At 47.6% G+C, this 17863-nt stretch overlaps 1 pseudogene; it reads right to left on the bottom strand.

Moving 5' to 3' along the window:
• Nucleotides 1-3757: 3757 nt before the first annotated feature.
• On the bottom strand, nt 3758-5982 carry LOC144766709 (E3 SUMO-protein ligase KIAA1586-like; annotated as a pseudogene).
• Between the last annotated feature and the right edge of the window lie 11881 nt (nt 5983-17863).

The following is a 17863-nucleotide window of genomic DNA, read 5'->3' as shown; positions in this document are numbered from 1 at the left end:
CTTCCTGTCCCTACAGGACGTGGTGTCCAGTGACCTGGTCACTGCCCTGTGACCCGCAGGGTCCTAGTGCCCTACGTCAGTCATCAGTCTGCAGTCCCGGTTGCTACAACGCCCTTCGTATACCATCATATTAGGGTTTAAATGAAATGTTCCCCATACTAAATTCACCCTACGTGAAAAAGACCAAATGTGTGATATTTGCCAGCCCACCAAATGGTAAGCTTACTGCGCTCTGGTTTTGTTATCTGATTCTTTTCCTGCCATTGCCAGCAGATTAACTTTGTCAGTGAAGTTCCCTGAATGAACAGACTGAAATAAACCTGTTGTGAACCCCCTGGTGCAATCAGTTAATGCAAACGTGCCGTGATGTTTGAACGAAACATGTGAAAAAACATAATAGAAAAAACCTAAGAGAAAAACGTGAATCCATCGCTAACACGTGTGATGCACCCTCTGTACCTTTACTCCTTGTATACAAAACTGAAAAAGCAGTCAGTATGTGATAAATAATACTTCAATTATTTTTCTCGTTGGAGAAGGCTGGAGTTGTTTCTTTGGGTATAAACGTCATGGTTCATGTAGCAAGTTTACTGAATGTTTATTTCTGTGCATGTTGCACTGTTGAAAATATGATGCACCATAACGTGATCGTACAGTTTTCGAATGGAGGGAGGAGATGTTGTGTCTGATGGGATATGCTACAAGTTATTACCGATTTTTTTAAGCATATTGATGTAATTATGCTGGTATGTCGTTGAATTCGTGCCTGGATTTTTTTTGACTACCTACTGGCTCTGTATGGTACTATCACGGATGTTATATTGCTCTGTATTCATATATAGAGAATGACAAATCTTTAATAAACAGATCAAACAAAAAAAATCAAGTTTACTGAATGTTTTCTTGCGTAATAGTTGTGGTTATTGATGGGCCCCCTTTATATTACAGACCCCTGACAAATGGCTTTGTTAGCCAAAATCATTAGATGTATACTCAGGAACAATGTGTATTCTGAAAGGCTGCAAACTAAGTACTGGATGGGCCTTTCTGAGGCAGAAAAAGTGTGGAATCATGCAGCCTATGTGCACATTTATTTTTGAACTCTTTTATTAGACAAAACAACAAAAAGCTCAGCATTACAGCAAGTGGTATAACAGAGCTCAGGTACATCAAAGGTGCTCATCACATTGGGTACTTCAGAGAATCTCAGCTACATTGTATATCCTCCCCTCCATCCACTGGGTCCTGTAACCTCCCTTTTCTCCTGCGCAATTCAATTGTAGGAGACAGACAGATAGCCTCTGTGCAAATCTGATAACCTTTGATGAATGTTGGAATAAAATGGATTACAATGTATGAATTGGAGTAAACTGTTTGAATCATTGCAATTCTTGCTGTTATGTCTGTCGCCGCCTGGAATTGGAATTGGAATTGGAAGCGGATTTATAGAGCGCATAGCTACCCTTGGGCATCCCAGCGCTAAGAGGACCTAGTTTATTCCAAAGGAGTCAGTACAGGAGGAAAGTATTTAAGGAAAGAGCCAAGTTTTTAATTTTTTACGGAAGGATAGTAGGTTATTGTGGTGCATGACGTTGCACCACCCAGTTTACTGAGTTCTACAACCAAGCAAAGGGGACGGAGCAGGGGCAAGCCAAAACACCAATATTATGCTATTGAGTTAAAAATCCATTAAAACATCAACTATAGAAGCAGTGCATTCTATCAACTATTATAATTTCATTTCTCTGTTCACCAGGTGTAATCAAAAGGTGCACTTGAGGGGGTGGAGCCTGGCCGCTGATGCAAATGGCCCTCTGACGTTCGAGCTCTGCTGTATTAGAAGGCCCAGGGGTGGAAAGCTCTGACACCCAGCAGTCTTCAGTGGCCAAGTCACTAGGCTTACACCCACCCATGTGAGGACCACGGGGAACCCAGAATAGGGTAATTGTCCACGACTTGCCGAGTACTGGAGAGCACGGACTTTACCGGCCTTTCTGCATAGAGCCTGGTCCTCGATGTATGGTGGTATCCACTTTTCTGGCTGTGAGGGAAACACAGGCCTATCGGAGCAATCCACGCTCATCCACCGTCGCTCCACCATACCCACAGTGGGCGACCCTGTGGATCCAGGGGCACCCATAAGCTGCACTGCCTCCCCTCAGCTATCACCGGGCATGCTGGTGATTCCTCCGGATGGAGCAGCCCACGGGCTGTGGGGAGACGTTATCAGGACTTCTGGCTGGCCCTTGGGGCAATGGACGACCCTGAAACTGTGGATTTGCCTCCCATTGCTGATTCCACTGGCCCCTTGGGGAAGTTCTAAGGTGGGCCGGGGCACCTGCAGCTGAACAATTCCGGCCGTCTCCCCCCCCGCAATCCACAGGATAGGGTAGGGGGCACAGCTGGGAAATCACCGAAGGACACTGTGCCCCTTACTATCAACTATCAAATGTAGGAGGGCACAAGTCCCCTGAGCTCAACGCGGGGTAACCCCCACTGTGACTAGGCATCATCCATGGGGTGGCATGGAGTGGCAAGCCGACACAGGTGGGCAGCCTCGCCTCTGTACTTGATTGGAGCCTCCTTGGGAGATCCCGAGGGGCTTGGAGTGCCCGTGGGTGATATTGCCCATGACTCGCTCCCAGCCCGCCCTCATCTCCACTTTCAAAGACGATTGTGGCTGATCGGGAGGGACCGGGAACACCTGCAGTGAACCACGCCTGACCATCATCCGCAGCACGCGGAATCACCTTCACGGCGTGCGGCCCGTCCCCCAACGGAGGGGGCGCATGTGATCCAAGCGCTGCGAGGCGCAGTCAGTCGGCCCATTTATGAACACCTGTGGCCTGCCACAGCTGGACACTGGGGATGTTCAAGGCCTACACAAGGAGGTGGGAACGAAGGCACAACCCACCCCTCCCACACCGTTCACCCTGCTGCAGTGGCCCATCCTTCTAGACTACCTGTGGGAGGCTGTGCAAGTCTGCTGCTGGCAGGGCCTGGGTTTCTACCTCTGCCTCGATATCCTTGAACTTCCTTCCTGTGTGGATATAGCTCACTTGCGTGCCTGGCTAATTCAGCACATGACTAGCCTATCTCTGTGCCTGGACTGTGAGAGAACTAGCAGGTCCATCATCAGCTGACCTCCCATGGATGCCTGCGGGTACACCTAGGGTTTGAGTGACATTTCGCTCCACCCAACCTCCCACGCCTGTGCCACGTCTCAATAAGCGCTACTGTAAAGCTAGGGGAGATCACAGGCAAAAACTGCCTACCCCCCGCCTGTTACGCAGGACACCTCCCTGGGGAATGGGGGTAGGGTCTAAGAGCGCTGTGCTCCTGGGCAGCCTCCGGCTCATAGCACCCACCAGTGCATGACTCGCTGTTCCCCAGAGGTCCCGAAAAGCAGGCAAAAGGCCCAGGTACCCTGGTTCGCCCACAGCAAATTAGACTCCTCTGGCCCGCATCCTTCAGGTACGGATGAACACTGCCAAAGGGAGCTGCACTCAGGGCTTTAAGTGGGAAAAAAACCCGGGGGTGCTCTAAAAGGGGCGTGACAAATTTCTTAAAGGGGTGTGGCCTATCCGAGTAGGGGCGTGGTCTAAATCAAGATAACTAGCATTGTGTGCTTAAGGAAATCATGAAGTCGCATCCAGCAAAGGATAATAAAATAGGCAAAAAAGTTTATTAAGTATAAACCATAAAATACCAAACACTTTAAAAAAACATGTAAAAATTATTTATATTACTTAGAAATCTATTGCATGATTTCCCAAAACCCTTGAAGATATTCACTGTGTCTATTTTGCTGGGGTTTCTCACAACAATTTTCTTCAGCAGACCTTCTACCTTTTGCCAGCCAACTCTTTACATACAGCTTTGCGTCAAATGTTTCAAATGGAGGACCATTGAGTTTTACCAATAAGCATGAAGAAATGGTCTCTACAAGAAGAGAGGCCTTTGTTGGACTAGCAATTAAGTTCATTGAGCTGAAACCTCTCTCGCAATCCGCATTACTTGCTGGCAGGGTTTCCATGCAAACTACTAACTTTTTTAATGATTCAGGGGTTTTCTTTCCACCAAAATCTTTGAAAAGTCTAAAAGCTTGGATAGTATTTCTTGCTGGCAGCTGAAACTCTGAATACAGTTTCTGGATCTCTGTTTCACCATAAAGAATGCATTCATCACCAGAAGGCAAGTTGCCTGCATCAAGCACACTGAAGCTGGCTATAAGTTCTTTCTCAGAATCCGGGGCACATAGTTTATTGATATTTACAGACTTTGGTAAAACTGATTTGGATTAAGGGCAACAGAGTTACTTCTACCATGGAGAAGAGGAACATATTTGAATTTGCCCTCATCAACTGCTCTCTGAGCAGCAGAAGCAAACTCCCCTGGTGAGTCCTTCATTGCTCTAAATATACGTACTTGACTAACCAAAGTCTGTGGGCATTAACAATTGTAATATCCCTCCTCTGTAAGGAGAGTGATAAGTCTTTGAGCTCTTGAAGTGCATCACACATTACCCCCAAATCTCTGATAAAAGAGTCGGATGTAAGCTTCTTCAAGAGACCTTAATACTCACTCCGGTCTCTTATGGGTCTGGATGGGTCTTTAGAAGCATTCTCATACTGTTTGCACAAGGCAGGAAAGCAGTTCCAAACAGCTTTCACGGATCTGTAACTGGATGCTACCCATCTAGTATCAAGCATTTTCCCTATCTTCTGAAGCTGTACACATAGCTCGCTGGCGGCCAGATTTAGTTGTCTCTGTTTTTTTGGTGACATGCTGTATGTGGCATACAATGAGTCCAGGAAAATCTTGAAGTGATTGACCCCGGCAACCTCATCAACTGTATCTGCCACTGCAAGTTCTAGTTTGTGAGCCAAACAGTGCCATGTCAGTACAAGATTTGGAAATTCTGATTTCAGCAATGCTACTACTCCTCCTTTTTTACCAAGCATCCTGCTGCTCCATCTGAACATACTGCAATCAAGATATCATGTAGCAGACTTTTTGTGAGTCCAACTTTTTCGAGGTAGCTTAGGAGAGCTGTCTTTACGCCAAGGGCATTTGTTTCTGCCAGCTCCAGCAGGCCGAAATAGATGGTCACCGGGGTACTTTCATTTACAAAAATGCCAGTGAGGTAGATGATTAAGGTAGAAGCATTCCTAATAGAATTGCTTTCAACAATTAATACTGTGATCTTTGGTTTGTGTTGTCTGATATAACAGACCAATCTTTGTTGCATTTCCAGTACAATGTGTTTTATTATTTCAATTGCAGTCACATTGCTGTGCAAAACAACACCCATTGCACTGCCATTCTTTGCCTGAAAGCGAATTAGATCAGGGTGGTCAGTGAAAGGGCGATCTTTTTTTGCCAAGTAGCAGGCAGTGTCAAATACCCTGCATGTGCTCTCCATATGTTTTGCATTACATTTGTGTACTGTCACCACCAATGTATTTTCCTGCTGAGCTGTAAGAATGTCTTCATCTGCCAAGTGACCAGCGCTCACCTTATGCTTCTTAATCTTCTTCCTGAGCTGTTTCTGCCTGAAAGCTTTTCCGTCACCGGAAGGACCAACCTCGCCATCTGCCCACTCTTTACGTATGCACATGCTCTGGGTGTTATTGTGCACTGAAAGACCTGTTGATTGAGCCTGTTTGCAGGAAGAACATCCAATATTGCCTGACTTAATATACAACCATTTATATTCCTCTTGAAAGTAATACCACTGTTAGTGTTCCAGCAGTCAGGGATTTTGACGATTTCTTTCTCTGGCACACGTTGACGTCTTTGTAAAGGTGGACTGTCCTTGGCAGACTCTTGCTGAGTTTTACTAGCCTCATCACTAGTTGGTTGCACTGGACAAGACTCCCCTATAACACGCTGGCGCATCAGTGATGATAGGAAGTCAATCATTGAAGACTGCATAGACTTGCGCTTCAGAGCAGAAGCAGATAAGCCACTAGTAGCCATGGTAAAATTTAGAACTTCCTTCTTGAAGGCTGGACTGGTATATCTAAAAAAGAAAAGAAAATCTTCCTCTGCTGATTTCCTCTACTGATTTTGGTTTCCAGGTGATAAGACCTTGCGTCACGCAACGAGAATATTAAGCCTCTTATCTGCAACAAAAATTGAATAGTTTACTCCAGTGATCAACAATGTTTAATTGAAGTGCCATTTGGCAGGCAGATGTTACTCTTCATTTTGTGCGGCTCCTGAAAGGATCTCTCATTGTGCAGTGGAACAAGAATAGACTTCTGCTTCGCTTCATAGAATATTAGCAACAAATAAATATGGAGAAATACAGACAAAAAATGATTCAAATGGTGGCTTTTACACCACATATTGTTGTTAGCAGAAAATGCCAATTCAAAACTGGAGCAAACTTAACCATCACCAGAGAGAAATTTCACAGTAATCGGTGAAAATGTGCCCAAAGTTTGTTGAGCTGGCTTTAAGTGAGCACTCCCTACCCATTTTTCTTTAATTATTCTCTTATTCTCTTATTATACACTTAAGAGAAACTGTCTAATTTCAAGTAAGTGTGATTTGGTATCCCAGTATTAACTAAGCAATTTAGCTGAGACTGCATAGTTAACAAAGGCACTTGATGCTGACTAATGGTTTCCTTTAAGATTTTTGATGTCATTTTTCAACAACATAAAATAAAACTTTTCAAATAAATAAATACATAAATGGTATAATTCAACCATTCCACCCATCACTTTTCCCTCACTGAGAAACCCAAGTATAATGGATTTGTCAAATCAAGCGTCAAAGCGATATTGCACATCAGCCTTATGCCTGGTACCAGTCAGTGTGATTGTATATTCCCCATCTGTGTAGAGTGTCACTGTTAGATCTGGGGGTCTCTAGTTGGCAGAGGTAAATACCTTTGTCCAAATAGGGACCCTTACTTTTAGTCAGGGTAAGGGGGTACACACTGTTTTTTTTAATTTATTTTTTTAAAACCTTTATTTGCATCAAAAGGATATACAAGTCTAGGCCTACAACCAAATCGGCCGGCTGCAATGTGTAAAACAATCAGAGGTTCCAAGGCAAACATTACAAAATCAATCAGCAAGAAGCATAGGCAGTACAATCGTAAAAAGGGGGGAAGAGACTTAGGAACCAGAGGGCCAAGACACAGGAGCAAAAAAGGTTAATTTTATAATATGGGGATAAGGCGTACGACAGGCTCACTTTCAATATAGAGACGTCCGAAGTCCCAGAACCAGCCTCAGCGTCAATAAGAGGGTAAGGGGCCGCAGTACAGGAGTGACAACACAATGCACACAGGAAGATCAGGATAATTGAGACATAATCGACACCTGAGCATTATCATCGTCACATGCCCACCACCCAAACCACAGCTAAGCCAGAACAGAGGGATCGGAGAAACATCACATCAAAACTAGCCCGTCACAGTGACCTCTAGGAAAAAGGAGGGAGGGGGGCGGGGATGAAGAAAAGAGGGGGAAGAGGGGGGGAAGGAGGGGGAGGGGAGGAGGGCAAGGTGGAACAATGAAAAAAGGAAAAAAGAAATGAAATATAAAAACTAAAGAAAGAAGACACGTCGACACAGGCGTCCCGTGGCAGGAATACAGGAGACAACAGGAGTATCAGCACCAGTGAGGGTACAGCGATCGAGAAGAAAAGCAACAGAACCATAAAAGGAGGGTTAACGACGCCACACGCCCCACCCCGAACACACCACGGGAGGCAGGGACAGACGCGGCATTACGAAAAAGAGATACAAAAGGGCCATAGAACCATAAAACAAACAACAAATAGAACCCAACCCACCCATCCCACCCTGCACCCTTCAGACAGCGTGCCTGTCGCCCTAAACCAGAACCCGAAATATAGCGAGAAGGAAGGAGAGAAGAACGAGACAAAAAGAAACAGAAACGGAAATAAGAAAACAAGAGGGAGGAGCATAAGAACAGAAATCAATATGGTCGGCCGCCGCCCTCCGCCCAACCAGACAATCGCAACAAAAACAGACCAGGACGACACCCCATCAAGCGCCATAAAACGTACAGAGGAGGGGACCTCCCACCGCTACATGTGTACAAACAACTGCGCCACTAAGTCGTATACCAAGAATCAACCAAGAGTCGTGCATATCACCCCCATCCCTTCCGAACCACAAATCCCACCCACCACATGACAGTGTAAAATGAGATACTAAATACAAGACCAGCATACAATCGAAAAAAATGGTGACTACCATAACAACATGGGGGGTAAATCGGTCCGCAAGGGAGCAGAAGTCCAAACAGAGAGTTTAAATGCATCAGCAATCGCAGCACGGATGATGAAAAACAGGAGTTCAGTTTCGCCGCTGGGGAAGGCGAGGGGGTCCATCGGAGCAGGTGCAGGCGGCAGTCCACCAATAGTTCCAGGCATCCGTGCCGGACAGGGCCGCGGCACAATGTCCAAGTCCCCGGGGTCAGAACCTCGAAAAACAGAGAGCTCCAAAGTCACCGGCACACAAAACGGTCTTCGATCAGCGGCAGTAACACTTGCAGCAATCGAGGGGGGCGAGGCAATGGAGTCACTGAAGCAAGAGGGCGGCAAGAAGAAACGGCTGCCCAAAATGGCGGTAGATCGTGGCGGACCCACAGGGACATCGGGGGCCAGGGATGCGCGCAGGGATCTCAAAGCTTCCAGGATATCTCTGACCGTAAGCTCACGCTCATCAGACCAGACCCCCGCGCAATTAGGCAACCCAAGCCCGCCGCCACAGGGCGATTCTTGTTGCAGAGGGTCGGCCGCCATTTCGTGAAGTCAGCCCAGTCGCCGCCCTCCACGACCCCCGAAAAAACAGTTCAAAAATGTAGGACTTTACAGAGCTCCGGGGGTCCCAGCAATGGCAGCCTTGGTGCCGAAAGGATGTCCGCCCAATACGGGTCCCCGCCTACACCAGCACCGGCGCCCCCAACAAGCAGAGTCCGGGCGCAGAGGACCAAGGGCCGCCGGACAAAGCAGCGGCGGGGGGAGGACCCCTTCACAGAATCAGTCCCCGGTGCATCTCACCCACATCAGCCGCGCGGTCACCAGGGCAGGCCCGGATCAGGATCGCCGGGAGGTTCGCACAACGGCTCCCATCATTGGTTCACGCTCTCGGCCGGGGCCGAGAGCCGTCGGATCCCACAGGCTAGGTCCCGGTCGAGGTTCCACGGAGGCCCCGATCTTTCGGAGGGCACAACCTCGGAGCCGCTACACGTTGAAATCTCCGGGCCAAGTGATAAGTACAAACAAGGTGTTCCTTTTCCAATTCCCCGATAATGTGTCGTCTCCGGACAGGATATTAGACAGGATACACGATCAGGCCGGAGGGCTGCGGGAGCCGAGCTAAAAGGCGACCATTACGCTCGCGACGGGGTACACACTGTTGATAACCCCTGCTCACCCCCTTGGTAGCTTGGCACGAGAAGACAGGCTTATGTGTAAAGTATTTGTACCAACACTCACAGTAACAGCGCAACACCACAAATGGACACTACACCAAGTATTTATAAAAATATAAATTACTTTATATTGGTTAAGCAGATCAAAACGTCATAAACAGCACATACACAATCACTCTTGTTTTAGAAAATGTTCTCTTGGTTAATGTTCTCTTAAAAATTTTCACTTGGGTAATGTTCTCTTAAAAATGCTCACTTGGATAATCTTCTCTTAAAAATGCTCACTTGGATAATGTTCCCTTAAACCTGGTGAATAATGAAATTGACTGAGCCCTTCAGCTTGGAGGACTCCTGATCCTAGCGTGTGGAACGTTATTTCAAAACTAATCTGACTGAGATGTTTTTCAAAAATGCCCCAGCTGCACTCGTGGAGTCACAGAATCACCCAAAGTAGCGTTTTTGCATATATCACAACTGTAAAACACCTTCTTATTACACTACAATGGATTAGTTGGGGCAACTAATGTGTAACTAGAGAATGGCTAATGTGTAGGCATGTACATAGGAGCCAGGAGAACACGTAAGTAACAACAGGGTGACCAGTAAAGTGAAGGCAGTGGAACATGTAAATAGGAGCCAGGAGAACAGTAAGTAACAACAGAGCGATCAGCAACGTGAAGGCAGTGGAACATGTAAATAGGAGCCAGGAGAACAGTAAGTAACAACAGAGCGACCAGCAAAGTGAAGGCAGTGGAACATGTAAATAGGAGCCAGGAGAACAGTAAGTAACAACAGGGCGACCAGTAAAGTGAAGGCAGTGGAACGTGTAAATAGGAGCCGGGCCGGTGGCGGTGAATACTGGCAGGGTGTTTTCAAGGCTCCTTCTCAGAGCGGTGAACCCGGCCTCTGGCACGGGCACACAACACAGCTCGAGGGGCAGCGGTTGAGTCAATGCGCACACATCGCTTAGGAGCAAAGCAGGCGCTTCAAAGTTCCTCAGTGGTGCGTTAATCCGCACACACAGAGCGCGAGGGATTCGATCCTGGGGCAGATCACGCTTGAGGCAGAGCAAGCCTCACAACCTTATACCCCAGCTGTGTGCCAATCAGCACACGAGAACGATTTTACAGGGGGCAGCTTCACGAAGGCACAGAGCAGAGACCCACACAGCAGCTGGAAGGGTGGGTGCTGGAGAACTTTTGTATCCCTGAGTTCCCAGCTCTTCCTAGGCCCTTGGAGACAGGCAGGCTTCAGAGGGGCAAATCACACAGCACAGCTCCTCTTCACGTTAGGGGGACACAGCACACAGCCCCTTCCTCAGCAATCACAGCAACTGTAGGTCAGCTCCCAGACACTCAGCACGGATTCCTTCTTGATCACAACGTTTCCTAATCTATTTTTACTGGGGCTCCAGTCCTACTTTTATACCCCAAAAGTCTTTGTTCTTCTTGTGTGAGGGGTCCTGCACCCAATCTAAACCAGCGCTGGGTGCACTCTGCCAGTGCACCTCTTCTTCCTTTGTGAGTGTTGGCCAGGGCCATCAGACGCACCACAGGAGGTGGAGCCAGCATTGTGGCAGGCAGGCACCGCCTATTGAGACCCACCACTCTGCATGATGGGTCTATTCAGCCTTGTGCTGACTCAGCCAGCCTCCTGTAGCCGCCCCCAGCCCCTGTCGCTCACAAACCAGACAGTCAATACACAACCAGGCAGAGGCACACAGAAAGGTTGAACAGGAAAATAGCCACTTTCTAAAATGCTATTTCCAAACCTAGAATTTAAAAACGATCTTCACAAAAGGATGTGTTATTAAATTCTGAATTCAGGGATACCAGATTCCATATGTCTATCTTGCCGTTATGGGAAGATATGCAGGTAAACCTGTCACACAGCATTCCCCATGTTATCCTATGGGCAAGATAGCCTTTCAGTAGTAAAAAACGAAATTGGCAGGATTTCACTATCAAGACATGTTACCTACACTAGTAACACCAAACTAAAACCGGGACTTCTGCTCACTCTACCTTTGACCTTTGAGGCCCGAAAATAGAGAGCCCCCTAGAGCCCCCTTTCGAGGCCCCCCAAAAAACTGGGGGGCTCAGCCCTCCACAGACCCCCTACTTAAAGCTCTGGCTGCACTCAACTGATACCCCCTGCTGACTACCCCCCACACCACCCCGTTTCACGGGTGTGAGATAGCAGTCAAGTACATAAATAATCATACTGGAACCCTGTCATGAAAGTGTCCACAATGGTATCCGCAGGATGTGTCGTTACAGAACTTCCGGTGGAGACTTACTACGGAAGTTCCGACTATTGAACTGTTGCAGCCCACCGGAGGGGCACCAGGAGAACACTGACGCTGCGTGCTAAAACAGGATAGCCGCCTGCGAAAACTCCAAGTTCCATGAGCCTCGGCGTTTTTGACGTTGGCAAGGTCAGTACGCGCCCGAGACGTCTCTTATAAAACTCTTCTGGGGCATCAGAACAATGACGCTTACTTTTCTTCGAGGAGCCACACTGCTAGATCGAGGAGGCTGGTAAGGGTGATCGTGCAGCGACTCTTTTGTTCCATTCCTTTGGGTCGCAGTGCCACGCTCATTTCCTAGCGGTGGCAGTTTTGGGGGATCCTCGCTGCTCCTTTTGTTGCTCCGTTGGCGGAACCACTTTGCTGGTTCCTTTCGGAGCAACATCCCAGCGGAGCCCTATTCTGGCACACAAAGAGGGAGAGACCGGTGCTGTTCCTTTAGGGGTCTTACTCTATGGTGTGCAAACGCTGTGTAAAGAACTTCCTTGGTATATAGGGGCAGGCAAGCCCAGAAACGTTTTCCCTGTTGGCGAACCGCCATCGGTTCTTGCAGTGAAAATGCTACTTCCTTGGTATATAGGGGCAGGAAAGCCCAGACACGTTTTCCCCTGTTGGCGAACTGCCATCGGTTCTTGCGGGGAAAACGCTATTTTTAGTTCATAACCTTTAACAGGTGTTGGTTGCCGGTTATACACCGCCAGGAGCAATTGGCGGTTTTGCTTATATGATTTTTGGGTCATGTGAACTTCATGTGTGGGGTACCTATCGCCTCATAAGAAGGGGAACAATCCTTGTATAACAAAGGATAGAAACTGTCTTGAAATCTCGTTGTGCATAGGGATTGTACCCAACAAGACACAAACAAGACACATTGTGCCCGAGGGCCAGAATTGTTTCCTGTTGTTTCTAATATTCATATCATGATTATTGGAGTCATGTTTGTTTCTTTGTGTGTCCACTAGCAGGGGTATTGAGAGTGAGCAGGAGGACGGCTATTCTGCACCCCTGTCTCAGTATACCGGATTGTTCATACGGTATGTACAAGACTCCTATGTAAAACCTCAAACTTTGATGTTACGTGGAGTTGATAAAACTGCTGATTATGGTATTCTTTCACCAGATTTAGCTGAGTACTACGACACGCCAGTAAGACTCACAGAATTAGAAGAGAAGGTTTTCTTTCTTTACAGGCACAAATCTTAGAATTCTGTTTATAAGTTCAGAGGGGTCAGGGTAGGACAGGAAAGTACTGTACGGTTTCTCTATTTGTTTATGCCTGTCTTGTTCTCTTTCCAGGTCTCCCTCCCTGCTGTCCCCTTCCTTCCCTTCCCCCGCTTGACCACTCCATGGAGTCTGTGTATATACTTTCAGACCGTGGTGGTGTCAAGAGGTGGACCATTCTAAGCAACGTACGATTCTGAGGATTCCAGGCCACGACATGAACTGCCTTTCCCGTGAGACTGCGGAGGTGATGAGCAGCGTGCATGCATAGAAGGCAGATAGCGTGTATTAAAACATTTCAGCTGCTGATTATTCTTGGTACGGCAGTGAAAGAGTGTAACAGTGTAGTCTGGTAAGGGTGCACTTCGCACCACTATTTGTTTTACAATAACCTTAGTATTTGGCTCACAGGTCTCTCGGGCGCTCTTGGAAATACGAGTAGGAATAGACTTGTTTCTTGTGGAGCCAGATATTTTGAGAATTCCTCGATTTTCGCAATCTGGTATGTAAGAGCAGAATTCAGAAAGGGATTGTGTTTGTCTGGCCCTGGGGAATATTGGATGGTTATCAAAAACTTTAAACGCAAGACTTTGCCTAGAGGGTGTTGGGCGAAAGTCGTTCTGTTTCTCTCGCCCCTCATTTTAGAATCTCATTGAACCTTTTGAAGTGATTTGGATTAAAAAGTGATAGCTTACCTTTTTGGATCTATTTGATTAAAAGACAGTGTTCTTTGCTATGAAAAGATGATACTGGATGATTACTAAATCTTCTTAACGCACTGTTTACTTTACATTGCTAACCGAGAATTAGGGCACATCTTATGCACATTAATATTTTCTTTCTTACCGCATTAACAGGGGGTGTCATGGAAGAGTTCCAGGATATGCTCTTCAATCCTCTGTGAAGTATGGTGGGTGGAATACATGGGTAGGTGTTATTATTCTACACACATAAGATTCTGTGGTTAATACCTGGAAGTGACATAAGGAAGGCGATAATAGATAACAGAATTGCTCTTTCTTTTGTAGCATTCTTATATTGGATTGTGGAAACATACTTATCGAACATAAGAACAGAATTTTCTTACAAGGTCTCCCTCCTTGCTGTTCCTGCCCTTTACTTCCCCTACTTGATCACTTCCAAAGTCTGTGCTATTACTGTTTTCAGACTTGAAGCAATAAAGAGGTAGACCATTCCGAGCCTCCTTCCGATCCTGAGGATTAATCGAGTGACAGGGGGTGTCTCACAAAGTTCGGGGGCAAACCCTCACCGCAAGTGAAGTTGTGAACTGCAGTAACATCTCTCCATTCGCCAGCGAGACCCTCTGACGCCAAAAGTCCCTGCATGGCCACGCACTGCTGAGCTGCACCTCCCTCGACCCAGGATAGTTCAAGAAGGAAAGCTCCCTCTTTCCCTTCTTCTGCCTCTAAGGACTTGCTTTCCACGGTCCAGACCATCCCTCCTTTCAAGTCCTACTTATCAGCCCTCCCCCGACAATAGATAGCACACATTACCTGTTTTGACTCCGACTGCCTTTTTGCGCTACGATCTCACACCGGGATCGCCCTCCCAACTATACATTGTCCACTACCAAAGATTAGCTGCACACCGCCCTGAGATGGCAACCGGGAAGTCAATAAGGCAGCTGCTCCTCACAGAGGTGGTCTCTCAATCCAAGTCTCATCGTCTCGGCAAGGACCTTGGGAGACCACAATGGACCTGATCCTCAAGGAGATAATCTCGATGGGTCACAGACTGAAAGTGATGGACGTGAAAATGTCGGACCTCACCATCGAAACGCAAATGATCCATTCCGATATTTCTGGCTTCCATGACAAGGTGGACAGACTGGACCATCAATTGTCCTTTTTGAATCCACGGTGGAGGTCCTGCCACACAGGGATCAGGCACTCTATGCCTTGTGTGACAAACTTGTTGACCTTGAGGACTAAAGCAGCAGGGATAATATCTGCTTCTTCGGGGTCCCCAAGAAGGCTGAGGGCACTGATATCAAGGATTTCCTCCGCAACTTCTTGCTGACTCTCCAAGAGATTGCCTTCTCTCTCCCGCTCGAGATTCAAAGAGCACCCAGAATACAACTGAGGTGAGCATTAGCCTCGTCTGGCCCGAGACCTATTATAGGCTGCTTCCTGTGGCACAAACAGGTGTAACAGATACTGACAGTGGCAAGGGCTCACAGGGCTTATGACTTCGATGGTCACAAGATCAAGGAGGCAGCTGACATCTCCAAAGAGACAAGCAATCTAAACAGAGATTTCCTCTTACTCCTGCCCCTTTTCCTTAAATGGGACATCAAATTTGGACTCTTTGAGCTGGCACACATATGGATCACTATTGACGGCAAATTCAAGGACTTCTATGGCCAGAGGGCACTGCAGGTATTCTTGGACAGTCTACACAACGGGTCCATAGACACCTCTCAGTTTTCCCCTGTTCTCACTGCCAAGGAGGGAGACCCCCTCATCCCGAGAAGCCCTGAAACAAAGTCCTGGGGACCCCAGCATCAGAATAAGACACACTGTACACACCGTGACAAGAAAAAGATACTGAAAGCAGTGGTGGAGCACATGCAGGACATGGGGGAGTGACTAATCCTACTCATCGCTCAAGCCGTGGCCGCTTGCAGACTGATGGCTGCTGTACCTGTCACACAGTCTTGGTCTTTCAGAACCTCACTGGCCTGGAGGCTGAGTATAGACTGCATGTTTGCCATTTTATTCCCCCTGGCTGTATTTGGCTTAATTGTTCCTTGTGGTTTATTATTGCATGTTTGTCAATCAGATCCATCCATTGGTAGCTCGGCATATACAGTCACCCCACCTCCCCCTGGCAGGCTCTCTGCCATGTTAAGTCCCTCACAACTACACTCATCCCAGAATGCGGCACATGCAACTCTGCATGCCTACCCCCATCTTTCCCACTTTCCCTCTCCAACCTAGCGCCCGGGCTGATACCTGTGGTTGAAATTTTCTTTGGGTGCCCCTCCCTTCCTTCCCCCTATCTCCCCCCCTCAAAGAGCTATCCCACCATGCGCTGAGACACAGTGTCCTCTTCTCTCCCTAATTGTCCTCCTCCCCAGCTCACTGGCATAGATGCAGGCCAGCTTGAGGCCTTTTTTGCACACCTCATCGTCCACCCAATCTTTGGCTTTATCAATTGCCCCAAACCTATTACAGAGTTTGCTCTTCACTACCCTTGTCCCTTCTCGACCAGCTGCTACGGCTCCTCAGGTGTAGACTTGTCGACTACAGTAGATAAGACATGCAGCATCGTGCACTCAATTGTACGATTGGTTTTTGTTCACACTGCATTGTGCTTATTTGTGTATTGCTCTTTTTCACTTCCACCCTTCCACTTGCATCCTCCCCTTCTTCGGTTCAGTTAGGCACCTCCTCTTTTCCTTGCATTCTTTTGGGTCATTAATCCCAACCTTCCCCAGCACAGTGCAGCCTCCTGCCTGTTTGCACCTTTCCGCATCGGACGAATCTGACTGCCCCCCCCTTCTCATCCACAATTGGTCATGATCCCTGGACTACCCCCAAGTTCTCCAGAATTCCATGTCTGCACACTCACCCTTAAACAATCTCTCCTGGAACATCAACGGTCTTACGTATTACATAAAGCGCAAGAAAGTTCTCTCCTATCGCAATTCCAAATGAGCAGACTTAGATCTCCTCCAGGAGATGCATCTTACTAAGGTAGAAGCTGAGAAGACCCTGAGGGACCAGGTGAGCAGAGGGATACAAAGTCGTTGTCCTCTGCAAGTGACGGATGACCTACCAGCACCCTGGAAATGTGGCGTGATCATCTTGATTTGGAAATCATTGCCCCATGTAGTGTTTAAGACCTGGGTTGATACGGAGGGTCGATACACATTCCCTAAACTAAACATCAAAGGGAAGGTACTCTGCATAGGTTCAGGCTATGCACCACGGATCTGAGCATGCCTTCCTACTCCAGCTCACCCGCATGTTGACGGAAATAGGTACAGCAAACATCCTGATAGGCAAGGACTTGAACCTGGCCTGGGTTGCGGCCTTAGATCACACTGGTCCTATTGATGCACCCAATAATGTGGACAGGGCACTCCTCAGAGATCTATTGGACGATCAGTGCCTCTGTGACATATGGCACCTCTTACATCCAACAGAGTGAGATTACACATACTTGTCCACGGTACATGGCATGCAATCATTACTGGATTTCTTCCTGATGGCTCATCCTTTACTACCCCTTCTCTGCAAGACTTCTATACTGAAAGGCTCAATCTCGGACCACTCCCCTATTGCCCTGCAGGCCAACCTGGGCCTGTTACGACCTATTTGCAAGCCCTTGCTTCTCAAACTGTCTCACTACAATCACCCAGTGGGGAAGTCCCAACTTAAGGACCATGTGCACACCTACCAGGAGCACAATGGCAGCTCGGTTGACCCTGCCCTGACCTAATGGGCTGTGGTGAAGGCAGAAGGAGCAGTGTCAGGAAGCCTGCCTCACACATGTCTACATGGTCCTCCCTACCATTGTAACTCCGTGCAGCCTTGAGAAGTTGCACATGGATCTCAATACACTTTTTACCTCCAGTACGTGTTCTGGAGACTTCAAAACCGACACTACGAACAGGGAGAGAAGGCGAGTAGCTACTGGCGGCGCAGCTCAGGCAGAGGGAGGCTGGGAGGGCAATCATTAATATCACCACTAGCTCGGGGATGCTGTTCACCAAGTCACAGGAAATAGCGGACAAATTTGCACCTACTACAGGGTCCTCTATTTCCCGGAAATAGTTTAGGGTCCAATGCAGATTGCTGCCTTCCTGAATGGTGTTTGCATACGGTGCCTTACGGATGAGGGCAGGCAGTTGCTTGAGGGTGCGATTACCAAGGTGGAGATT

Source organism: Lissotriton helveticus, chromosome 1_1 (genome assembly GCF_964261635.1).
Source record: "Lissotriton helveticus chromosome 1_1, aLisHel1.1, whole genome shotgun sequence".
Lineage (NCBI taxonomy): Eukaryota > Metazoa > Chordata > Amphibia > Caudata > Salamandridae > Lissotriton > Lissotriton helveticus.
Note: the sequence above shows the minus strand (reverse complement) of the source record. Positions and strands in the feature narration are given on the sequence as shown.